Here is a 27,697-nt window from a genome sequence, read left to right as displayed (position 1 = left end):
CCACATTCAACCGTGAATTGAAAATATGAAAAAAAATCCAACAATAAAAGATAATACTAATACAAAATAATATGAAAAACCATGGCATAGCAGCTATTTACATAGCATTTACATTGTATCAGGTATTATAAAGAATCTAGAGATTATTTAAAGTATATGGGAGTGTCTGCATAGGTTATATAAAAATATTTCTCCATTTTATGCAGGGGACTAGAGTACTGGTAACCCATGTGTGTGTGAGAGGGGTCCTGAAACCACTCTCCTGAAGATAGTAAGGGAGGACTGTATACCACATGCATGAATCTATCATTCTAAGGTATGTACATTTACTAAGTAAATGGCATAAAATGAGAACAAATATGGCCTCAAAATATTTGCTGTCTTTAGTTAAATGTAGGGTTCTCTATTCTTAGTATGGGCTTTAGGGGGAAAAAATTATGTACAAACATATTTCCTTCCACTAGTCCTCCATGCTAAACTTCTCACAATTCTCAAGCCTGCTTTATATTTTGCCTTTTCACTTTCACAATGTCTTCTGATGAAAAGTCCTTAATTTTGACAAGTCCAATTTATTTTTCCTTAAAAATTGTTTTTCCTAATGCTAGTCAAGTAAAGCAGTGGAAGTGGAGAAGGAACCAAAGAAATCTGTAATTGGTTGCGATCGATTAGTTGTAAACATCACTGCATTTGGACCAGACTATACTTTCTTTATTTTTTCTTCATAAGAAAGTTTTGCCTACTCAAGACCATGGTATTTTCCTACGATTTCTTTTAGAAGTGTTGTTGTTCTTTTTCACGTTTATGTATAATCATGTAGAATTAATTTTGGTATGTGGTATAAGGCAGAGGTTAATTTTTTCCCATATGAATATCAACTGACCCCAACACTATTCCTTTCTCCTTTATATTCCAGTGGTATCTTTGCTGTAAATTAGGTGACTGTATGTGTGTGGGTTTTTCTATCCTTTGTATATTAGTACATCCTTGAGTCAGTAACACACTGTCATAACTACTCTCGTATACAAGCTTGTCTTCACCTAAAAAAATTTTTACTTAAAAATAATCCAGGCCAGGCACGGTGGCTCAAGCCTGTAATCCCAGCACTTTGGGAGGCCGAGGCAGGTGGATCACGAGATCAAGAGATCGAGACCATCCTGGTCAACATGGTGAAACCCCGTCTCTACTAAAAAAAAAAAAAAAAATACAAAAAATTAGCTGGGCATGGTGGCGCGTGCCTGTAATCCCAGCTACTCAGGAGGCTGAGGCAGGAGAATTGCCTGAACCCAGGAGGCGGAGGTTGTGGTGAGCCGAGATCGTGCCATTGCACTCCAGCCTGGGTAACATGAGTGAAACTCCGTCTCAAAAAAAAAAAAAAAAATATATATATATATATATATATATATATATATATATCCAGAGCTGGGTGTGATGATGCATGCCATGCCTGTAGATCCAACTACTTGGGGGGCTGAAGCAGGTGCATTGCTTGAGCCCAAGAGTTCAAGATCAGCCTGGACAACATGGTGAAACCTGCAACACAGAGAGACCTTGTCTCTAAAAAGTAATTAAACGAAGGGACAGCGACGCAAGATGGCAGCCACCACGGGCTCGGGAGTAAAAGTCCCTCGCAATTTCCGACTGTTGGAAGAACTCAAAGAAGGCCAGAAAGGAGTAGGAGACCGCACAGTTAGCTGGGGTCTAGAAGATGACGAAGACATGACACTTACAAAATGGACAGGGATGATAATTGGGCCTCCAAGAACAATTTATGAAAACCGAATATACAGCCTTAAAATAGAATGTGGATCTAAATACCCAGAAGCACCCCCCTTTGTAAGATTTGTAACAAAAATTAATATGAATGGAGTTAATAGTTCTAATGGAGTGGTGGACCCAAGAGCCATATCAGTGCTAGCAAAAAGGCAGAACTCATATAGCATCAAAGTTGTCCTGCAAGAGCTTCGGTGCCTAATGATGTCTAAAGAAAATATGAAACTTCCTCAGCCGCCTGAAGGAGTGTTACAGCAATTAATCAAAAAGGAAAACCACAGGCTCTTCCCTTCCTCACCATTCGATTTAAGCAGTCTTCATTTTCCACAGTAGTAAATTTTCTAGATACGTCTTGTAGACCTCAAAGTACTGGAAAGGAAGCTCCCATTCAAAGGAAATTTATCTTAAGATACTGTAAATGATACTTTTTGTCCATTTGAAATATGTAAGTTGTGCTATAACAAATCATCCTGTCAAGTGTAACCACTGTCCAAGTAGTTGAACTTCTGGGATCAAGAAAGTCTATTTAAATTGATTCCCATCACAACTGGTGGGGCACATCTAACTCAACTGTGAAAAGACACATCACACAATCACCTTGCTGCTGATCACACGGCCTGGGGTCTCTGCCTTCTCCCCTACCCTCCTGCCTCCCACTCACCCTGCAACAACAGCCCTCTAGCCTGGAGGACTTGTTAGAGTAGATGTGAGGGTTTCAGGTCGCAGCCTGTGGGACTACTGCTGGGTGTGTGGGGTGCTTTGCCTGCACCCCTGGTTTCTTCAAGTCTTAAATGATGCCACTTTGAAGCCATCATCCTGTCCCCACGCTCCTCCACTCCTGCCCTTGGCTGAAGCATAGATTGTAACCCCTCCGCTCCCCTCTGAGATTGGCCTTTGGTGAGGAATTCAGGGCTTTCCCCATATCTTCTCTCCCCGACCTTTATCGAGGGGCGCTGCTTTTTCTTCCCTCCTCCTGAAGTTCCTTTTTGCACCATCACCACCCAACACCTTCCATGACACTTCCTTGCTTTGGCCAGAAGCCATGAGGTAAGGTTGAAAAGAGTCTCTGACCTCCCTTGTTTAGTTTCAGAACCATACTTTCTCACTCTCCACCAGCCTGGGAAATGAATATTGGGTCCTCAGCCCTGCCACCCTCTGCTGTCATCAACTGATACATTGTTTTTAGCTCAGGTTTTGATAAGGTGAAAAGAATAGTCACCAGGGTTACTCAGACCTGCCAGCTCTCAGAGTCCTTGGTGGTTGAACTCGGAGAAAGACCACATGAAGACACTTGTAAGCACACATGATCCCTCTGAATTGTTTTACTTTACTGTAATTGCTTTTGCTTTTAAAAATTGAAGAAGTTTTAAACAGGGCTTTCATTTGGCCATCCTTGCAATCCATTGGGGTCTAGTTTGGAATCTGACAACTGGAACAAAAAGAACCTTGAATCCGGTGCATGCCTTGGTTTTGGTGCTGCTGCTTCTCAAGATCCTCAGCAGGGATTAAGAAAGAACCCGGTGTGCACAGGAGATCCCTGAAATTGGCAGGCTTGACCTCCTGGCAAATTACTGCGTCTTTCCAGTTTCTGTTCAGGACCACTAAATGCTGAAATGTGGATGCATACCGAAATAAAAGCAATTCATTGTATACTAAAGTTTTTTTTTTTTTTTTTTTTTTTTTTAATTTAGTATTTGTGTAAAACCACCTTTTGAAGCAGCAACTAAGTCTGAAAAGCAATTGACATTTCCATTGACCTTTTTCCGGGGGAAAATCTTAGTTCTGAGGATTTAACATCCTGTAAGTGAAGTTTAACATAACAGTATTCCATAAGCAGTCTTTTTATTGTCAGACCGTTGCCTGATTTTAATATAATAAAAAAGTGTGTTAATATTAAAAAAAGTAATTACACTATATTTGAGCATAGCATGTGAGTATAGCATATTATAAACTAAGATTCAATTGAATAATAATAAGTAAATGATATAAATGAATTAAAATTAAAATTACAAGTACTGGTAGGCCTATATTCTTTACCAAGAAAATGAAGTGTCTTTAAGAACTGATTGTTGAGCTGTCTTGACTACCTACCATGTCAACCCACATCTACTATGCCCCATTCCAATCTACCAAACACAACATAACTGGCTGTGTCAAATAACAGATCTAGTAATATTACCATGCTTACTTAAAAACTTCTAACATTTCCTATTACTGCTGTGGGGGAGGGGGCAAATCCAGAGGCAGGAAGAGCAATTATGAGGCTACCCTAATAATCTGGGCAAGTGATAACGGCAACATCAACTAAAAGGGAAGAAGTAGAGGTAGTAACCAGTAGTTAGATTTTCAATATGTATTGAAGGCAGAGTCAAAGTGATTGTTTCTCAGCTGGGCACAGTGGCTTATGTCTGTAATCACAACACTTTGGGAGGCCAAGGCAAGAGGATCGCCTGAAGTCAGGAGTTCAAGACTAGCCTGGCCAACATGGTGAAACCCTGTCTCTAATAAAAATACAAAAATTAGCCAGGCATGGTGGTGGGTGACTGTGATCCCAGCTACTTGGGAGGCTGATGCAGGAAAATCACTTGAACCTGGAAAGTGGAAGTTGCAGTGAGCCAAGATCATGCCACTGCGCTACAGCCTGGGTGACAGAGCAACACTCCATATAAAAAAAAAAAGTGTTTGGGTTCTTATTTATGCTAATATGTGACAATGGTTACCAAAGCTCCCTGACTGCAAATCATTAGACATCTATCCCTGACCTAATATTGCCACACAAGGTCTAAGGAGCCACGAATAACAACTAGGCATCATAAACTTCTTTAAGAGGTTCAAAGAATCCAGAAATTATCTTTAAGTGCACATAGCATATCTATAGCTATTAAAAGCTCCATTATAATTTCAATGAATCAACATGTAAATAATTAACACCTGTGTATATTTTATATACATGAAACAATAGGGGATAAAAGTAAACTGAAATACCCCCTGGCTCACTAAAGAATTTACAATCTAGGCCAGGTGCAGTAATCCCAGGATCTTGGGAGGCTGAGGCAGGCGGATCACTTGAGCCCAGGAGTTCAAGACTAGCCTGGGCAACATGGCAAAACTCGGTATCTGCAAAAGATATGAAAAATTAGCTAGGCGTGGTGATGCACATCTGTAGTCCCAGCTACTCAAAAGGTTAAGATGGGACGATCACCTGAGCCCGGGAGGTAGAGACTGCCACTGATTGTGCCACTGTACTCCAGCCTTGATGATGTGAGACCCTGTATCTAAATAAATAAATAAATAAATTACAATCTAGTAAGTAAACTAAATCACCCATATAAAAAGACTTTAAAAGATGTGTAAGAGTAAGTGTAATAGTCCAAAGAGTGTTCTACAAATTCAGAGGAAAAATTAGTGAATGAATGTAGATTTCAAAGAAAAGACTGGATCTATACCCAAGACACAACACCATTCACACTCAGCTTGATCAGATTAAGAATACTCCCTCATTGTGTGTGATTTTAGAACATAAATATTATACCCTTTTCCCTCACAGTACTCATATTTCTAATTATAAATTGAATGGTTAAAAATTCACTTTTATAACTTGTAAGTTACAATTTATAATAACTTGAATTGAAATTTATTGAATATTAAATAAATAATGGAATTACACATTTAACGTCTGCCTCTAAAACAGACTATAAAATCCATGAGGGTAGAAGCCATGTCTGTTCTTGTTCATCAAAGTATCCTGTGCATGTGACATATATCACTTAATGAATCCTTATAAAATAAATAAGGGAAGGCAGGAAGTCCAAATTCTTCTGCCAGGTTTTCCAGGTTCACAGAAATTTTATCTTATCTACTTAGTTACACAGGTAATCTTTGTCCCAAATTGCCTGGTTTTATTTATAGTGCAAATACATTTACTCATTCAACAAATTTTACTGAGTGACTACAGTGTATAGATTGTTTAAGGGATTGGGGATACAGCAATGAATGAGACATAAAGTCTTTATCTTTATGGAGACTATTTTACATAAACTATGTTCACTCTTGTTTTAGAGACAATCTCAACCACTTCTTTTGTGTAAAACATCTTCTTTACTCCCTCTCTTTATCTCTACCATGAAGTCTTCCTGAATACTCAAACCACTGGTAGGGCTGCCAGATAAAATACATCATGCTCAGTTAAATTTAAGTTTCAGATATGCAATGAATAATTTTTTAGTATAAGTATGTCCCAAATATTGTGTGTCCCATCTGAAATTCAAATTTAAATGGACATCCTATATTTTTATTTGCTAAATCTGGCAACCTCTTTATCTGGCAATTTTCTCCTTTCTCAAATTTCCATTCTAATGTTGTTCAAAATCAAAGAGATTAACATTTAATTATTCTCTTCTGTAGGATTTTTGCTTTGTTGCTTGATGTTTTAACAACTACTTGATTCAGAAATTAAAATTACAACAAATATTTACAAAGTTTTTTTCCAACTGTATTTGCAAATACTGAAAAAAAACAGTAAAAATTTCCAATAAGAGTAGACTAATGAAAATAAATGATATTATACAGTGATTCAAAATTTTAATTGACATAATTAAAGACATCAGAAAATGCTGAAAATACATTAAGTGGCCAGGCTTGGAGGCACACGCCTGTAATCCCAATGCTTTGGAAGGCTGAAGTGGATGGATCACAAGGTCAGGAAATCGAGACCACCCTAGCCAACATAGTGAAACCTCATCTCTACTAAAACTACAAAAATTAGCCGGGGTGGGTGGGGGGTGGCGTGCACCTGTAGTCCTGGCTACTCGGGAGGCTGAGGCAGGAGAATTGCTTGAACCCAGGCAGAGGTTGTAGTGAGCTGAGACTGCACCACTGAACTCCAGCCTGAAGACAGAGCAAGACTCTGTCTTAAAAAAAAAAAATACACACACACACACACACACACACACACACACACACACACACACACAGTGGGAAAAATAATATAAAATCTATTTCAATTTATTAGAAATTTACATACACAGAACAGTTGACTACACTCTTTATAAATGTAATGCCATGAAGGAGAAAGACCAAGGAACTCCAGATTAAGGAAACCCAAGAAACATGACAAGTTAAGGCAATGTATGATCCATGATCCTGGAAAACAAAATTACTAGAAAGAACATTCGTGTGACAACTAGACAAATCTGAATATGCACTATGGTTAGGCATATATATTTAGAGAGAAAGACAGAAAGCAAGAATGCTCAGAGTGTAGTAGGAGAGAACTTTGTACTCTTCTTACAATTTTTCCTAGGCTGTAAATCATTTCAAAATAAAGTGTGTGGAATAAAAACAAATATAGTAAAAATGTGTGGGAAAAATGCTACAAGAAAACACTGGAAAAATTACAGAGTAGTTAACGCTGGGTGATATGACAAATATTAATTTTAATTTTTTCTTTTGCATGTTTTTGTATTTTTAACACTCCACAATGAGCATGCATTGTTACAACTGGAATTTTTTAAAGAAATCACTTAAAGGTTCTTTAATGAGTTAGGTGAGGTGGCTCACACCTGTAATTCCAGCACTTTGGGAGGCTGGAGCGGGCAGATCACGAAGTCAGGGGTTTGAGACCAGCCTGACCAACACGGTGAAACTCCGTCTCTACTTAAAATTACAAAAATTAGCCGGATGTGGCAGTGTGCATCTGTAATCCCAGTTCCTTTGAAAGCTGAGGCAGAAGAATTGCTTGAACCTGGGAGGCAGATGGATGGGTGAGCTGAGAGTGCGCCATTGCACTCCAGCCTGAGTGACAAAGTGAAACTCCATCTCACAAAGAAAAAAAAAGGCACTTTGATGAAATGTATCAAGAATCTGTCAATTTTGATGTTTACAAACCTCCAGAATAAGAAATTATATTTAATGTTTTACTAATCATTATATAAAATAAACTCTTCTCAACATTTTTTCCAACTGAATACATTCCTAATTATTTTCCTAAGAATGAGAGGTACTAAAAATGAATATGAAATAAGTTTTTCCATCTGTCCTACTATACAAGACACTCTATAGACTTAAAAGCAATTTTTAAATGATCTAACTTAAAATTTAGGTACAGGCAACCTTTTCAGGTATATTTTCTGTACTCACATTACCTATTATACACAGAGATAAAGCAAATCTGATAACTAAATCAGTGATGTCGTGGAGTATTTTTCTCATTGTTTTAAATGAAAAAGAAATGAAAATCTGGAGCTCAGTTAATATAAATCTAAGTGAGAGCAACTAAAAAAACAGAGATGAGAATATTTTGAGAAAAGCCTATCTCTTACCATGCCCATGCCACACAGTAATTACTGCATTGAAATCACATTAAATTGACCTAGTCTTAGAAATCTTCCATTTGTTATTTGAAAAACAGTACTGAGTTCCAGCCAGTTGTGACAACATTTTTTGGTAAGTTTATATTACTTTCACACATTTTGCAGCCATCTAAATATCCTCAACATCAAGCAAAATTTCAGCTGGTTTATTTTTTGGTATTCCTTGTAGTGTATTTCTATTTTCCACATAATAAGAAAGATAAACCCTGTCTTCAGCATGACAGATGTGAAGTTTGATTGTAAAGTAAATTGAATTTACCTCCTAACCACCATTTCCCTTCTGGAGGTGATAGGAAATGAAGAGGTCATTTTTGCATTAATACCTAAGAAATTATCTTTCTACAAACTATTAATCCAATTGGACTGATGTTATAATATTTCTATTTATCAAATTAAAAATTCTTAATTTGAACAAATTAGTACTAATACTCACTGTATTAACAACTCCATGTTTAACATTTACTTTTATTCAGGTCAATTACTTGAAAACATACATTGCCTCTCAGAATGAACTGTTCGTTACAGCTCAAAAGGAATAGTAGTTTAACAATAAAACAGAAATGGGAACATATCTATTTGGCCCTGAAAATATCTAACATAAATCCTATGAGAAATCATATTTCCAAATGAAAATTGGAATACCCTTCAACGACCAGCAGTTAAACACAGGAGGAACCAATTAACTCTGGAATATAAGATAAAATTATAAATTTAAATCTTCTGTTTCTTAAATAGCAATATTTGACAATTTGGGGCTGAAGTTTCATAGTTTCTTTATGCTATGGACTGAAACCAGAGAGGATGAGGAATAACAAAATGTTTTCAGTGGAAACTAGAGTCCATGGGCTTGTTAAATTAGTATAATAGAATATCTTAAACAAAAGGAAAACATTAAAAATAATTTTTCACTTCTCTTCTCTTGAATTTCTATCACCCAACAGTGCTCTTTTTTCATACTGATCACTTTACCAAAGCAAACAATATGGATTTTACCGAAATTGCAAAGCATATTTATTCTTCTATACTTATGTCTGTGTTCAGAGTCATACACATTCTACTTTACTCACTCTGTATTCTGCAGTAACAGAAAGAAGTAAAATAAAAATTGGAGCAATCATATCATTGCCTTGCTTTTACATAGTCTGTTGTATGTCTGAAATCATATTCATATATTTTACTTAATACTGACAAAACAAACTATACATATTACCATTTTCAGATGAGAAAATTAAGGGCTAGAGAAGTTAAATGGACTTGTCATCGCATACAGCTAAATTTGCTAAGAGATCAGAGGTCCCATGACTCCCAGGCTAGCCTGCTAATAACTATATCATACTGGTTGGTATATCTAGCATAGAAACAGAGCATTAATATGTACAGCTATACCATTCACTCTCAGGGAAAGGGCTGCATGAAAATAACAAAAATTGTGAAATCTATTATCCATGGTTGAAGTCAGGCTCAATGTAGATGAGCAAGTCCCAGATGCCCTACATCATGATATCCTAATTTTGAAAAGGTGACAACTGAAAGCAATGTAAAAATCTTGCCCACAAATAGTAATTACTTTCCGTGTTATTTTAACAAAAGATGCAGTCATTCTCAACTTTCCTTTCTTTTAATCTCACTAGCATTCCATTAGCAAAACCTGTTGATTCTAGCTTCAAATTATATGCAGAATTAAATTTCATCCAAATATACAATGTGACCAGTGATTGGATTATTTGTTATTATTAAGGACATATTGTTAAATTTTTTTAGATGAATAGTGGCATTGTGGGTATGATTTTAAAAAATAATCCTAGCTTTTAGACATTGAAAGTATATTAAAAAAAATGTCTGACAGTCTATTATATCAGACTGACTGGCTGAAGAGAAAACTTTTGGATAAATAGCCCTCAATATCAGACAAGTACAGTTGAACTGTTTATTGATGGGATCACATTGTATGCCTGGATGAAACTGGATTCGGCAATAAATTTTTACTTCATCTATGATAATTAAGGACTCAAGAATTTTTTTGTTTTTATACATTTATTCATTCAACAAATATGTGAGTTTCTACTTGCTAGAAGCTGTTTTAGGCATTTAGCTAAAAAATAGAAACACAGTATCAGCCCTTGTGAAATGCACACTTCTGTGGCAGAAGACAGATAAGATAAACAAGTAAATACAAATGAAACAGAGTAAATAATTAGGGAGTAAAGGGTATAAGGGAATTACTTTATACAGAATGGTCAAGGAACACCTCACTGAAAAAATAATGGGGATTGAGCAGAGGCCTGAAGACATATATAGGAAGGAAGAGCATTCCAGGCAGAGGGATAGTAAGTGATCAACCAGGATACTAGTGTGGCTAGAAAAGGAGAATGGCAGAAAATAATGTCAGAGCTGTATGGGGTGCTTGATTATCAGAGTCCTGGAGGCCATTTTAAGAACTTTGGCTTTTATTTTTAATTAGATGGGAGGGAACTGGATGGGTTTGGTTTTAAACAAGGTAATGATATGATCTGATTTACCTTTTAAACAAATTTCTCTGGCTACCATGTTTATTCATTAAACAAATACTATTTGAGCAACTACTATGGGCTAGTTACTGTACTAAGTTCTAGGAATACATAACAGAAAAATACTTGCATTTGTGAAACTTTTCTAGAAAAGATTATACCATAAGGAGTAAAGACAAAAACCAAAGAGATTAATTATTAGGTTATAGAAATCATCTAAGCAAAAGAGGATAATGACTTGGAACAGAGGTGATATTGGCAGAAGTAGCTAGAGGCATGTGTTTTAATTCTGCATATAATTTGAAGCTAGAATCAACAGGATTTGAAAATGGCCAGAATACAGGGAAGAACAAAAGTCACTCCTGTGAAGAAACACATTCTAGTTAAGAGAAAATACACTGAAGGAAGGACAGCAAAATGGCTGAATAGGAACAGCTCTGGAGTGCAGTTCCCAGCGAGAACAACGCAGAGGGTGAGTGAACACGACATTTCCAAAGGAGTTATTACTGCCCATAGACAAGGAGATTCCTGGGCTGAAAAGCACCATGAGTTTCCAGTACAGCTCTTTCGGTCAGCGCAGCAGTTCTCTGCACAAAAACTCACACAAATCTGAGTGGCCATTTCAACTGGCACCTGGAATGCCTGGGAGACAGAGCCGCCCATGCAACTGAAAAAAAAAAAAGGCTGAAACAGGGAGCCAGATGATCTGGCATGTCAGATCCCACGCCGAGAAAGACCAGCAATCTGAAACGCTCTGGATTGAGAGTTTTGCAGCAAGTGCAACTGGACTGGGATGGTCCAGCTCTGCTCAGGGAAGGGCGTCTGCCATTACCAAGGCAGTCCACCACTATCGAGGCAGCCTGCTATTACCAAGGCAATCCGCCATTACAAAGGCAGTCCATCTTTACTGAGGCAGACCACTAGTGCTGAGGCAGTTCTCACTATACCTCTATAAACAAAACCACAAGGAAGTTCACACAGCAGCTGGGCAGAGCCCATGAAAGCTCAGCAACACCTCTGATGGCAGACTGTGACTAGGCTACCTCCTTGCTGGGCAGGGCAGCTCTGAAAAAAGGCAGCAACACATCAGGAACTTATAAATAAAGCCCCACCTTTCCAGGACAGAGCACCTGGGATAAAAGGCAGTTATGAGTTCTGCTGCAGCAGACTTAAACATAGCTGCCCAGCAGCTCTGAATGGAACAACAGAGCTCACAACTTAGCACTTCAGCTCCTATAAGGGACAGACTGTCTCCTCAAACAGCTCCCTGACCCCTGTCTATTCAAAGAGTCACTTCACAAAGGAGAGCTGAGGCTGACATCTGGCGGGTATCCTTCAGGGACGAAGATATCAGAAGAAGAAACTAGCGGCAACCCTTACTTTTCTGCAGTCATTGCTGGTGATCCTCAGGCAACTAGGGTCTGGAGTGGACCTCCAGCCATCCTACAGCAGAGGGGCCTGTTAGAAAGAAAACTAAAAAACAGAAATAACTTAATCATCAACAAAAAGGACTCTCCACTCAGAGACTCCATCTGAAAGTCACCAACTACAAAGACCAAGGTAGATGAATCCACAAAGATGGGAAGAAACCAGAGCAAAAAGGATGAAAACACCCAAAACCAGAAGGCCTCTCCTCCTCCAAGGGATCACAACTTCTCACCAGCAAAGGAACAAAGCTGGATGGAGAATGAGTCTGATGAATTGACAGAAACAGGCTTCAGAAGGTGGATAATAACAAACTTCTCTGAGCTAAAAGAACAGGTTCTAACCCAATGCAAAGAAACTAAGAATCTTGAAAAAAGGTTTGATGAAATGCTAATGAGAATAAACAGCTTAGAGAAGAATATAAATGACTTAATGGAGCTGAAAAACACAACACAAGAACTTCACGAAGCATATACAAGTTTCGATAGCCGAACTGACGAAGCAGAAGAAAGGATATCAGAGGTCGAAGATCAACTCAGTGAAATATAATGAGAAGGCAAGATTAGAGAAAAAAGAACAGAAAGAAACGAACAAAGCCTCCAAGAAATATGGGATTATGTGAAAAGACCTAATCTACATTTGATAGGTGTACCTGAATGTGACAGAGGGAATGAATCCAAGCTGAAAAACACTTTTCAGAATATTATCCAGGAGAACTTCCCCAACCTAGCAAGGCAGGCCAATACTCAAGTTCAGGAAATACAGAGAACACCACAAATATATTCCTCAAGAAGAGCAACCCCAAGGCACAGAATTGTCAGATTCACCAGGGTTAAAATGAAGAAAGAAATGCTAAGCACAGCCAGAGAGAAAGGTCGGGTTATCCACAAAGGGAAGCCCATCAGACTTACAGCGGCTCTCTCGGCAGAAACCCTACAAGCCAGAAGAGAGTGGGGACCAATAGTCAACATCCTTAAAGAAAAGAACTTACAACGTAGAATTTCATATCCAGTCAAACGAAGCTTTAAAAGTGAAGGAGAAGTAAAATCCTTTATGAACAGGCAATTGCTGAGAGATTTTGTCACCATCAGGCCTGCCTTACAAGAGCTCCTTAAAAGAAACACTAAACATAGAAAGGAACAACCAGTACCAGCCACTCCAAAAACATACCAAATGGTAAACAGCATCAACACAATGAAGAAACTGCATCAACTAATGGGCAAAACAACCAGCTAGCATCAAAATGGCAGGATCAAATTCATAAAAAACAATATTAACCTTAAATGTAAATGGGCTAAACGTCCCAATCAAAAGACACAGACTGGCAGATTGAATAAAAAGTCAAAGCCCATCAGTGTAATGTAACCAGGAAACCCATCTCACATGCAGGACAGGCATAGGCTCAAAATAAAGGGATGGAGGAAGATTTACCAAGCAAATGGACAGCAAAAAAAGCAGGAGTTGCAAACATAGTCTCTGATAAAATAGACTTTAACAAAGATCAAAAGAGACAAAGAAGGTAATTACATAATAGTAAAAGGATCAACGCAACAAGAAGAGCTAATGATCCTAAATACATACCCACCCAATACAGGAGTGCCCAGATATATAAAGCAAGTTCTTCACCACCTACAAAGAGACTTAGACTCATGCCAATAGTAGTGGGAGACTTTAACACTCCACTGTCAAAATTAGACAGATCAACCAGACAGAAAATTAACAAGGATACCCAGGACCTGAACTCTGATCTGGATCAAGCAAACCTAACAGACATATACAGAACTCTCCACCCCAAACCCAAAGAATATACATTCTTCTCAGCTCCACATCGCACTTACTCTAAAATTGACCACATAATTGGAAGTAAATCACTCTTTGGCAAATGCAAAAGAATGGAAATCATAACAAACAGCCTCTCAGACCACAATGCAATCAAATTAGAACTCAGAATTAAGAAACTAACTCAGAACCACACAACTTCATGGAAACTGAACAATGGGCTCTTGAATGTTGACTGGATAAACAATGAACTGAAGGCAGAAATAAACAAGTTCTTTGAAACCAATGAGAACGAAGACACAACGTATCAGAATCTCCGGGACACATTTAAAGCACTCTCTAGAGGAAAACACATAGCAATAAATGCCCACATGAGAAGCAAAGAAAGATCTAAATCAACATCCTATCATCAAAAGTGAAGGAGCTAGAGGAGCAAGACAAAAAAATCTCAAAAACTAGAACAAGACAAGAAATAACTAAGATTAGAGGAGAACTGAAGGAGACAGAGACACAAATAACCCTTCATAAACAAAATCAATAAATCTAGGAGCTGGTTTTTTGAAAAGATCAACAAAATAGACAGACTGCTAGCCAGATTAATAAAAAAGAAGAGAGAGATGAATCAAATAGATGCAATAAAAAACGATAAAGGGGATATCACCACCAATTCCACAGAAATACAAACTACCATCAGAGATTACTACAAACAACTCTATGCACACAAACCAGTAAACATGGAAGAAATGGATAAATTCCTGGACACTTGCACCCTACCAATCCTAAACCAGGAAGAAGTTGAAACCCTGAATAAACCAATAACAAGGGCTGAAGTAGAGGCATCAATTAATAACCTACCAACGAAAAAAAGCCCAGGTCCAGATGGGTTCACAGCCAAATTCTACCAGACATACAAAGAGGAGCTGATACCAATCCTTCTAAAACTATTCCAAACAATCCAAAAAGAGAGAATCCTTCCCAAATCATTTTATGAGACCAACATCATCATGATACCAAAACCCGGCAGAGACTCAACAACAACAAAAAAAAACAACTTCAGGCCAATATCCATGATGAACACATACACAAAAATCTTGAATAAAATATTGGCAAACTAATTGCAACAGCACATCAAAAAGCTTATCCATCACAATCAAGTAGGCTTCATCCCAGGGATGCAAGGCTGGTTCAACATATGGAAGACTATAAATGTAATCCACCACATAAACAGAACCAAAGACAAAAACCATATGATTATCTCAATAGATACAGAAGGCCTTTGACAAAATTCAACAGTCTTTATGCTAAAAAACTCTCAATAAACTAGGTATTGACAGAACACATCTCAAAATAGTAAAAGCTATTTATGACAAACCTGGCCAATGTCATACTGAATGGGCAAAAACAAGAAGCATTCCCTTTGAAATCTGGCACTAGACAAGGATGCCTTCTCTCACCACTCCTGTTCAATACAGTATTGGAAGTTCTAGCCAGAACAGTCAGGCAAGAAAAAAAAGGGGTATTTGATTAGGAAAATAGGAAGTCAAATTGCCTCTATTGCAGACGACATAATGGTCTATTTAGAAGACCCCATCATCTCAGCCTGAAATCTCCTTAAACTGATAAGTAACTTCAGCAAAATCTCAAGATACAAAATCAATGTGCAGAAATCACAAGCATTCCTATACACCAATAACAGACTTAAAGAGAGCCAAATCAAGAATGAACTGCCATTCACAATTCCTACAAAGAGAACAAAATACCTAGGAATCCAACTAACAAAGAATGTAAATGACCCCCTCAAGGAGAACTACAAATCACTGCTCAAGGAAGTAAGAGAGGATACAAACAGATGGAAAAACATTCCATGCTCATGGTTAGGAAGTATCAATATCATGAAAATGGCCATATTGCCCAAAGTAATTTATAGATTCAACGCTATCCCCATTAAGCTACCTATGACCCTCTTCACAGAACTAGAAGAAACCACCTTAAACTTCATATGAAACCAAAAGAGAGCCTGCATAGCCAAGATAATCCTAAGCAAAAGAAACAAAGCTGGAGGCATCATGCTACCTGACTTCAAATTATACTACAAGGCTACAGTAATCAAAACATCATGGTACTGGTACCAAAACAGACATATAGACCAATGGAACAGAACAGAGGCCTCAGAGACAATGCCACACATCTACAACCATCTCGTCTTTGACAAACTTGACAAAAACAAGCAATGGGGAAAGGATTCACTGTTTAATAAATGGTGTTGGGAAAACTGGCTAGCCATGTGCAGAAAGCAGAAACTGGACCCCTTCCTCACACCTTACACTAAAATTAACTCCAGATGGATTAAAGACTTAAACATAAGACCTAACACCATAAAAACCCTAGAAGAAAGCCTAGGCAAAACCATCCAGGACATAGGCATAGGCAAGGACTTCATGACTAAAACACGAAAAGCACTGGCAACAAAAGCCAAAACAGACAAATGGGATCTAATTAAACTCCAGAGCTTCTGTATAGCAAAAGAAACAATTATTAGAGTGAACTGGCAACCAACAGAATGGGAAAAAAATTTTTGCAATCTACCCATCTGACAAAGGGCTAATATCCAGAATCTACAAAGAATTAAAAGAGATTTACACACACACAAAAAAAAAACAAAAACCATTCAAAAGTGGGCCAACGAGATGAACAGACACTTTTCAAAAGAAGACATTTATGAGGCCATCAAACATATGAAAAAATGCTCATCATCATTAGTCATTAGAGAAATGCAAATCAAAACCACATTGAGATACCATCTCACGCCAGTTAGAATGGCAATCATTAAAAAATCTGGAGACAATAGATGCTGGAGAGGATGTGGAGAAATAGGAACACTTTTACACTGTTGGTGGGAGTATAAATCAGTTCAACCACCGTGGAAGACAGTGAGGCAATTCCTCAAGGACCTAGAAATAGAAATTCCATTTGACCCAGCAATCCCATTACTGGGTATATATCCAAAGGATTATAAATTGTTCTATTATAAAGACACATGCACATGTTGTTCATTACAGCACTGTTTACAATAGCAAAGACTTGGAACCAACCCAAACGCCCATCAATGATAGACTGGACAAGGAAAATGTGGCACATATACACCATGGAATACTATATAACCATAAAAAATGATGAGTTCCTGTCCTTTGTAGGGATATGGATGAATCTGGAAACCATCATTCTCAGCAAACTGACACAAGAACAGAAAAACAAACACCGCATGTTCTCACTCACAGGCAGGTGTTGAACAATGAGAACACATGGACACAGGGAGGGAAGCATCACACACTGGGGTCTGTTGCGGGGGAAATAGGAGAGGGACAGTGGGGAGTAGGGAGGTTGAGGAGGAATAATATGGGGATAAATGCCAGATATAGGTGATGGTGAGATGGAAGCAGCAAATCACATTACCATGTATGTACCTATGCAACAATCCTGTATGTTTTACCCATGTACCCCAGAATCTAAAGTGCAATAATTTATTTTTTAAAAGGGAAATACATTAACAAATAATTACAAAATCATGTAAGCATTATAACTGTATGCACAAGATCACAGAGTCATATTTATAAAATAACCAAATGAATGGGAGTGGAGAAGGGAGGGAAAAGAGGGGAGAATGTGAGGTAGGGAATATACAAAATGAGTATTAATGATAAGAAACCATGAATTGTTATGCAGTACAGGAGAAAGGAAGAGGTACTTGTAGCAGAGAAGTATAACATGAAAATAAAGGGCCAGAAAAATGAAACGAAAGAGTATATAATGGGGATTCATTCATATTCCTCTAAGGTGTCTAATAAAATAGCAAAAACAAAAAAGGAGGAGAAAGAGAGAGATAAAAGAATCTTTAAAGTCTGTACCTTAAAGAATGACCAATGTTTATTTCTTGGATTACTTTTACTGTGCTAAAATGGACTGGCTGGTGCTAAATGAACAGACTAAATGCTACACTCTCAAAACAGTTTAATAATTGTAGCAACTAAGTATTTGAAATAAAGCTAGAATTTTACACTCTTCTAATTAATTCCATTTGATAGCAATGCTTCATAAACAATTGATAGCCAAATATTAAAATAACCCCATTAGAAACAGGCATTCACCTACACTGCAGCTGAGAATGAAAACATTTTTAATTATTTTGGAGAGGAATTTGGCAACATTAAACAAAATGTTATATGCACTTACCCTTTAATCCACCAATTCCATTTCTAGGAATTTACTCTGAAGAAATATCTCTAGCAATACAAGAAATATGCCTCAATAAGATTACTCATTGAAAGATTGTTTTTAAGTGCAAACTCTGGAAACAGTATTAATGTCCATACATAAGAGAATGATTAGAAAAAATATGGTACATTCACACAATGGGGAAAATGCAACTATAAAAAATGAGGATGATTTCGGCTGCACGTCTGTAATCCCAGCACTTTGGGAGGACACGGCAGAAGGACTGCTTGCACCCAGGAGTTCAAGACCAGCCTGGGCAACATAGCAAGACCCTATCTCAATTAAAAAAACAAAACAAAACAAATGAAATAAAATTAAAAATGAGGATGATCTCTTTGAGGTTTTATGGAATGATTTCTAAGATATACTTGATTGAAAAAATGCTAAGTTCAAAGAGGATCTATCTATATTGTGCTACCTTTCATATAACAAAGAAGATACAATAAAATATGAATTTAGCTGCTAATTTGTACTAAAAGAAATATAGAAATGTGAGCCAGAAACTAATGAGATTATTTATAAACAGTAGGTAGGAAGAAACAGAGTAGGAATACAGAAAGAATGGGGAATGAGGAAGATGAGAGATACAGGAGGAGCAACACTTCCGAGTAACCTTTTCATATACTTCTGATGTTAAGAACCATATAAATGTTTCACATACTTAAAAAAAAAAATAAAGTACCTGGAAGGGAAAGGAACTAACTTCAACTAAATTGGTGTTTTGACAATATAAACAAAGGCTAAAGACAAAAAGAATTATACACAGATATTGAGCTCTACTTAGTAAATTTGTTTTTCGCAGAATAGTAGTTATTATTGTGTGACAAACTGTCCCAAAACTTAGTGACATAAAATAACAAACACTTATCTCTGGAGTTTCTATGGATAAGGAATCCAGGTATGGCTTAGCTGATGCCTCTGACTCAAGATCTCACAAGACTGCAATCGAGATTTAGACCAGGGCTGCAGTGATCTCAAGTTTCAGGGAGCATTTGCTTCCAAGGTCACTCATGTGATCTCCTGGGCTCAAATGATCCTCTTACCTCAGCCTCCCAAGTAGCTTGGACTACAGGTGCACGCTGCAATGCCCGGCTAATTTTTATATTTTTAGTAGAGATAGGGTTACACCATATTGCCCAGGCTGGTCTTGAACACCTAAACTCAAGCGATCTGTCCTCCTTGGCCCCACATAGTGCTGGGATTACAGGTGTAAGCAACTATGCCTGACCAAAAATAGTACCTTTGAAGTCAATAAACTGGGCCAACACTTTCTTAACCAAGTCATCAAAGTTAGTATTACCAGTAATGAAACATACTAAAATTTAATATAATGTGTAAAAAAAAGACACAATACCATTTCTGTGTTGTGTGTGTGTGTGTTTTTTTTTTAAGGGGAAGCAGCCTTGCTCTGTAACTCAGGCTGGAGTCCAGGGTCGCAATCACGGTGCACTGCAGCCTCAAATTCCTGGGCTCAAGCGATCCTCCTGTCTCAGCCTCCCAAGTAGTTGGGACTACAGGAATGTGCCACCATGCCTGGTTAATTTTAATTTTTGTTAAGACAGAATCTTGCTATGTTACCAGGCTGTTTCTATGGTATTCTTATCAAAAATGTGTTAATCATGAGGAAACTCCACACTGAAGGGCATTCTGCAAAAAAACCAATCAGTACTCTTCAAAACCTGTCATAGTCACAAAAGACGAAGACTGAGGTCAGGAGTTTGAGACCAGCCTTGCAATGTGGTGAAACCCCTAGTAACACAAAAATTAGCCAGGCATGGTGGCAAGTGCTTGTAACCCTAGCTACTCAGGAGGCTGAGGCAGGAGAATCACTTGAACCCAGGAGGTGGAGGTTGCAGTCAGTCGAGATTGTGCCACCGCACTCCAGCCTGGGTGACAGAGTGAGAGTCCATATCAAAATAAACAAATAAATAACAAAATACCATTGACTAATCAATGACACTTATTTAAATTTTGCTAATTATCTCCCTTATGTCAGAATTTTGGCTTCTTGGCTCCTGTTTGCTCTATGAAAAACTCAAGAGCTAAGTGAAAAGATAGGTTTTCTAAATTTAGGGCTAGCGCTTTTCTACTGTGATATAAATTTACAGTTTTTATTTATAAGTCAATGTCATTAAATGATTTTTAATAAACAATAATTTTTGGCTGTCTCTTGTCTGTAATCCCAGGACTTTAGGAAGCAGAGATGGGCAGATCACTTGAGGCCTGGAGTTCAGGATCAGTCTGGCTAACATGGTGAAACCCCATCTCTACTAAAAATACAAACATTAGCCAGTGTGATGGTGCGTGCCTGTATTCCCAGAGGAAAGCTGAGGTTTGAGGATTGCTTGAACCTGGGAGGTAGAGTTTGCAGTGAGCTGAGGTTGAGCCACTGCACTCCAGACTGGGTGACAGAGCAGGACTTTGTCTCAAAAAAAAAAAAAATTAAAGAACATTAAATATTATCATATATTTAATATTTTTCATTATTTTTATATTATGGCATACTATACAAATAATACCAAAATAATCACTTACAAATTTATGGTATAGCAACAGAAACAAAGATTAATTGAAATAGTGAATAAAACAGAAAAGCATTACTGCATAAAATATGATTATCTCCATAGGAATTCAAACAATTTCAAATTACAGCGTTTTCCTTTACTTGTGTGTATTTATTTTCCCTTGCAATGAAAAACATTTAAATGCTCCTCGATTTTCTTATAATTTTTAATTTTTAAAAATCAATGCATAATAATTAGATTGCTTTTTACCAGTGATGGATGTTAGGTTGGGGATGATTTAAAAGAATTTCATCTTCAGAGAGGCAATGTAGTTGACGTAAAAAGGGAAACAGAGTAAGAAAGAAAGGAAAGAGATATGTAGAAAGGAAGGGAGATGCAGAGCATATAGTAAAACACCCTTTGCATTTTCTGAATCTTTCCCATAGCACATCTTTACAACATGCCACTGACATTAGAAGTCTCCCTTGTGCTACAGTCAATCTCACTTTTTTCAGCTGAGTAAATATAACAGAAAAGCACTAGGGAGAAAGTTAAATCCAGGAGCTAACCAACAATCTTATGAAGCAACAGTTCTATGTTAACTCAAATTTCATTATCTGCCCCAGAAAATACAGCTATGTATTTCCACCATAAGTTTTTGTTTTTTTCTGAAGGGGTTGTGTATATCCTCCAAAAAAGTTTCTTTCTCCCTTCTTTGATGATTTTATAACAACCTTACAACAGCTCCTCTTATTGCTTATAGCAGAAAAAGAGGAATAAAGAGATCTATGGACACAGTCTCAGAAAAGTGACTTCCATCTTCTCTCTTAGGAAGAAACAGGGCACTTCTGTATACTTTAAAGGGCAGAATTACCATTTTAGATATAGCCTCATTCCCTACGTTCACGGGGGAAATATTCTGATACGAAGGAAAGATCATCTCTTTTGTCAGAATATGGATCTAGGTAACAGTCTTGGATCCCTGGAAATACTCGGAAATCACATCCTTTAAAGAATTAGACTTGGCCAGGCTAGGTAGCTCAAGCCTGTAATCCCAGAACTTTAGGGAGGCCAACACGGGAAGATCACTTGAGGCCAGGAGCTTAGGACCAGCCTGGGCAATACAGTGAGACCCTGTCTCTAACTAACTGATAATTAATAAATAAATACATACATTCATAGAAAAATAAAGAATTAATCTTGACATAAATATTTTAAAATTTCAAAAAAGAATTCTTTGTGTGTATGGACTTGATAAAAACTTTACTTTTTTCTCCCAAACATGTGCCCCAGTGCACAGAAAAATAGTTCTAAAAATTAAAATAATACCTTTACAAGGAAAAGAAAGTCTTAACCAAAAGGAGAATATCTGAAAGAAGGTGTACGTATGTATAATTACACATAGATTGATAAAGACTTTTTATCTTAAAATAGCAAATGACTTCTATTTTACAGATGTACAGAAACTGAAAAATAAATTCAGATAAGATACCTGCATCAAAATTATTTACAATTTAAATAACTGATGGTTTCAAATTATTAATTCACTATTAGAAATATTAAAATGAGTTTAACAGTATAAAAAAAATCAGTAAAGTCTCCTTCCATCTCCATGGCTGTAAAATATATAACAGAAGAAAAAGCCAGTATGTCCCATCTGGTTTAATAAAATGATGATGATAGTTTATTTATGAAGAGATACAAGTATCATTCAGGTTTAGAAGATATGGATAACAAACCTAAAGACAATTTTATATTTTCTTTCAAAATATCCTGATCTATCTAGTAGTATTTCTGTTTTTGGCACATTCTGTCCAAATATGAAGCTACTCAACAACAAAAACAACCACAAAAAACTACAGAATTTTGCTGTTCTGTAATTCATTTGTTGATAAACCAGATTTTTTTAAGTTAACTCACCAATCAGTAAAGAAAGTAATTTCAATTTTCTTGGTATATATTAGAGATTTTAAATATATTGAATCCTCTGTGACGTTAACAGGAAAAATGGCTTTCCCTGTAAGGAAATTTGCAATGTGGAAATATTGCCAGGAAAAGGACTGATGAAGCAGAGCTATATATTATCTTTTTTTTTTTTTTTTTTTTTTTCCTGAGACGAAGTCTCTCTCTGTTGCCAGGCTGGAGGGCAGTGGCAGGATCTCTGCTCACTGCAACCTCGACCTCCCAGGTTCAAGCAATTCTCTTGTTTCAGCCTCCGAGTAGCTGGGACTACAGGCGTGTGCCACCACCCCCAGCTAATTTTTGTATTTTTAGTGGAGATGGGCTTTCACCATGTTGGCCAGGATGATCTTGTTCTCCTAACCTCGTGATCTGCCCATCTCGGCCTCCCAAAGTGCTGGAATTACAGGAGTGAGCCACCACTCCTGGCCTATATTATTTTTATAAATTGAAATCATTTCTGAAATTCAAAACGCTAGATATGAGGGAGAGCTTTATCTAAAGCATATTATTCTTATCTAGTATATGAAAAAATTCAGCTTTATTCTTCTGCCCCATTTCAAACTGTTATTTCATTATTGAAACTATCTTAAAGTGCATGGTATGGGTGATTTGACTTTTCACTGTGGAATTAAGTGGTAACTCTTGACAAGGCAGTTATTATCATGAGATAATTGACCCTATTTGAGAGTTGAGCATCCTGAGGCAAACTTGAGTGTACTTAATCCTGGCAGGTTAATTATCTAGTGATTATGGCGCCTTGAAAGGTATTACTCCTAAGAGCCATTTGCAAAATGACATAATTTTTAAAAACTTCTTAATTTAATAAAAATGAAAAACAAGCATAATCAAGTTCTTTAGTCATCTACTGCTAGATAATGACTACAAAGCAGCTTGCATTAATGAACATCAATGGATTATAATTACCTTTGTGTTGAATGTCCTTTATTAAGCTGATTTCATGTGAGTGTATCTAACAAATGGTTGTTGCTGAAGGGAAAATTTCAAACTTCAAAGAAGTCAGAAACAAATTAAAACTACAATGTAATATTTCAAGAGTTTTTATACTACATTAATTTTGGAACTACTATAACAAGGGTAACCAATCAATTTAGATGTGTAATTTAAAAGTACAAAGTACAATGTAAGAGGTTACCAAATATTTTAAATTAAAGAAACAGAAATTTGTCACTACATATTTCTGAACTTTGGCTGAAAATCAAAACCACAGTGAGATGCCACCTCATGCAAAGCAGGATAGCTATCATTTTTAAAAAGCAAACTAAGTGTTGTTGAGGAGGTGGAGAAACTGGAACCCTTGAGTATTGATGGCGAGAATGTAAAATGGTGTAGCTGCCATGGATCCAACAGTTCCACATCTAGGTATATATCCAAAAGAATTAGAAGCAGGAACTCAAACAGATAATTGTACATTAACATTCAGAGTACCACTGTTTATAATAATCAAAGGTGGAAACAAATGTTTATAAACAGAGGAATCAATAAAACAAAATTTCACATATACAATGAAATATTATTCAGCCTTAAAAAGATGAAATTCTGGTAACATGCTATAACATGGATGAAGTTCTAAAATATTATGCTAAGTGAAATTAAGTCGAATAACTTTTATATGATCCTATTTGTATGAGGCACCTAAAACAGGCAAATTCATAGACAGACAGTAAAACAGTTACTAAGGGTGACAGGGGAGGAGGGAACAGGATATGGAGTTACCGTTTAATGGGTACAGAGCTTCTGCCTGGGTTGATGAAAAAAAAGTTCTGGAAACGAATAGTAGTGATGGCTACACAACAATGCGAATGTACTTAATGCCACTGATTTGTAGACTTAAAAATAGTTTAAATGGTATAAATTTTATATTATGCATTTTTTACCAGGATTAAAAAGAGAGAGTAAATCATATCGTTTAGTAATTATAGTTCATTTGTGTCACAAAAATATAGCAATAGTATTATTGTGGATACTTCACTTTTTGTCCCAGCATGTATCTAACCAAATATTTTCAGATATTCTTTGGAGAGGATTTCATTTCCCTTGGGTTCATTAAACAAAAAAGGAATAGTGGGATCACAAATGGGAAGAACTCAGCTTAAAAGGCACTACAGTTAAGGCTATACTCATAATAAAAATGAAGAACTACCGAAAATAAATGTCAGGCATTATTTTAGATGTCAAAACAGGAACTTCGTTAATTTATAATAAAATCTATCAGTATTACTCAATGTTAGAATATGGGAAAAAATGAATAACCAGCCTTATGTTAAAGATATAAGAAAAATTTTAAAGATTGTCTAGTATTTCTATGCAAATCCCCTTAATTTACAGATGAGGAAATGGAAGAAATAGTAGCTGATAAATAAATCAGAGAGATGATTAAGGGAAAAAATAGCTTTCATAAACATTTTAATTTATAAAGATACATCATTTGCTAATATTTAAAATAGGTACATGTCTGTAATCTCAGCTCTTTGGGAGGCATGATGGTGTGTGCCCTGTGGTCTCAGCTATTTGGGAGGCTGAGGTACAAGAATTGCTTGAACCTGGGAAGTGAAGGTTGCAGTTAGCTGAGATTTTCTGGAAAAGAGCAAGACTCTGTTTCCAGCAAAAAATAAAAAAATAAAAAAATTAATATATATATATATATATATATATATGCTCAAGACATTTGAGCATGCCTATTGACTGACATTCTAGAGTTTTTCCTATAGAACCACATCTAGAATTCATAGTTTATGAATTCTCATTTTACTTTTTAAAAATTTTATTTTTAGACAGGGTCTTAGATTGTTACCCAGACCAGAGTGCAGTCACATGATCGTGGGTCACTGCAGCCTCAACCTCCCAGGCACACGCGATCCTCCCAACTCAGTCTCTTGAGTAGCTGGGAATACAGGTGTGTGCCACCATGCTTGGCTAATTTTTAAAAAATATTTGTAGAAAGAAAATATGGCACATACACACCATGGAATACTAAACAGCCATAAAAAACGATGAGTTCATGTCCTTTGTAGAGACATGGACGAATCTGGAAACCGTCATTCTCAGCAAACTGACACAAGAACAGAAAACCAAACACCACATGTTTTCATGTTTTATAGGCGGGTGATGAACAATGAGAACACTTGGGCACAGGGAAGGGAACAACACTCACTGGGCTAGGTGGGGAGGTGGAGGGAAGGTGGAGGGGAGGGGAGGGACAGCAGGGGGTGGGGAGAATGGGGAGAGATAGTACCGGGAGAATGATGTAGGTGGCGGGGGTGGGGAGAGCAGGGTTGGGGGATGATGGAAACAGCAAACCACCATGGCATGTATGTACCTATGCAACAATCCTACAGGATGCAGGATGTGCACATGTACCCCAGAGCCCAAAGTTTGTTTTTTTTAAAAAGCTAAAAATATATATATTTGTAGAGATGGGGTCCTACTATGTTGCCCAGGCTGGTTTCCAATACCTCTGCTCAAGCAGTCCTCCCACTTCAACCTCCCAACGTGCTGGGATTACAGGTGTGAGCTTTGGTGACCAGCCTAGTTTGAATTTCTTTAAAGCAGAGAGAAAACACAAAAACATCTATGAAGCACTCCTGAATACAGATGTTTACAGCTTTTTACTGCCTTTAATCTTTTACACTTTTCATGCCCACATCCAATTCAATAGCAACTGTAAAAATAACTCATATGTATTTAGTTTTGTACCCAAATATAACTCATTTAAACGAATTCTCATTCTACTTAATAGACTTAATGGCTCAGAATAATTTTTCCTATTTTTAACCATATAAATGAAGCCACAAAGTATATATTCATTTTAATAGCTTTACTTTGAGGTATAACTGACAAACAATAATTGGCACAAATTAAAAGTGTATAATTAGATAAATTTTGACATATGTATAACGTTATGGAACCACAACCTCAATCGGAACACATCTATTACTCCTAAAAGTTTCCTCATGCTCGATCACAAATGAGCATGAGGAAACTTTTAGGAGTAACAGATGTGTTATAGACAGCACATAGAGAGCAAGCACATCCCTGTCCCCAGACAACAATGGATCTGCCATTACTATAAATTTCTTTGCATTTTGTACTTTATAGTATCTTTCACTCAGCATAGGTATTCCGAAATTATTCTATGCTGTTATTTCATTTCTTAACAATAGTACAATTCTTTGATAGTTGAGTAGTATTCTATTTTATGAAAACATAATAATTTGTTTATGCAGTTACCAGTTGGTGGACATTCGGTTTGTTTTCCAGACTTTGGTTATTACAAATAAAGCTGCTATGAACCTTTGTGTTTGTCTTTACATGGATAGATGCTTTCATTTGTCCTGGGTGAATATCTAGGAGTGGGATAGGTAGATCATTTGGAGGATGTATATTTAACTTTGTAAGAAACAAGAAAACCATTCTTCAAAGTAGTTGTACCATTTTACATTCCAGCAGCTCCATACATCCTTACCAATATTTGGTATGGTCACACTTTTAGACATTCTAATACCTGTGCAGTTGTTACATGGGTCAAAGTTTGTGTTTTTGGATATGGATATTCAATTGCTCCAGAATGACGTGTCAAAAAGATTTTTTTCTCCATGAAATAGATGCTGAAATATTGTTGGAAATCAATTTAGGTCTATTTCTGAACTCTCCCTTCTGTTCCATGGACTATTTGTCTATCATTACACCAATGTTACATTGTCTGGATTATGTAGCTTTGTAATAAGTCTTCAAATTATGATAAGGTCCTCTGATTTGTTTGTTTGTTTTTTTTTTTTTGAGAAAGAAAAAAAGAATAAGAAAAAGAATAAAGACGACGAAGAAAGAGGAAGAGGGAGAGAGATTGGGGCTATTGCTTTATTGCCCGGGCTAGAATGCAGTCTAAATATGGGTATGCCTATAATTGTCCTTAATAATGGAGACATGAAAGAAAATGAGGGAAAAGAATAACAAACAAGGAGCCAACCAACATTTCGTTTAAACTTCTAAGTTGATATGATGTGGTACTGATAAGAGAGTATATTTTGTGTATTTAAAGTGGAGAGTTCTATAAATGTTAATTACGTTTACTTGTTCCAAATCTGAGTTA

The 27,697-nt window shown here is 36.8% G+C and overlaps 1 protein-coding gene, 1 long non-coding RNA gene and 1 pseudogene across 8 annotated transcripts in view; 1 reads left to right on the top strand and 2 right to left on the bottom strand.

Annotated features, from left to right (window-relative positions):
• The window catches only part of ADK (adenosine kinase), a 582,906-nt gene that overhangs the window by 162,709 nt on the left and 392,500 nt on the right, over positions 1–27,697 (bottom strand). The gene's annotated exons all lie outside the window — the stretch shown is intronic.
• On the top strand, positions 1,579–2,190 carry LOC101043824 (ubiquitin-conjugating enzyme E2 variant 1 pseudogene; annotated as a pseudogene).
• Positions 3,426–25,801, bottom strand: LOC141580593 (uncharacterized). The gene is made up of 2 exons (XR_012512844.1): positions 4,973–25,801; positions 3,426–4,887 (listed from the first exon to the last, which is right to left on the bottom strand). It is a non-coding gene; the product is annotated as an uncharacterized LOC141580593 (long non-coding RNA).

This window comes from Saimiri boliviensis, chromosome 12 (assembly GCF_048565385.1).
Source record: "Saimiri boliviensis isolate mSaiBol1 chromosome 12, mSaiBol1.pri, whole genome shotgun sequence".
In the NCBI taxonomy this organism is placed as follows: domain Eukaryota; kingdom Metazoa; phylum Chordata; class Mammalia; order Primates; family Cebidae; genus Saimiri; species Saimiri boliviensis.
Note: the sequence above shows the minus strand (reverse complement) of the source record. Positions and strands in the feature narration are given on the sequence as shown.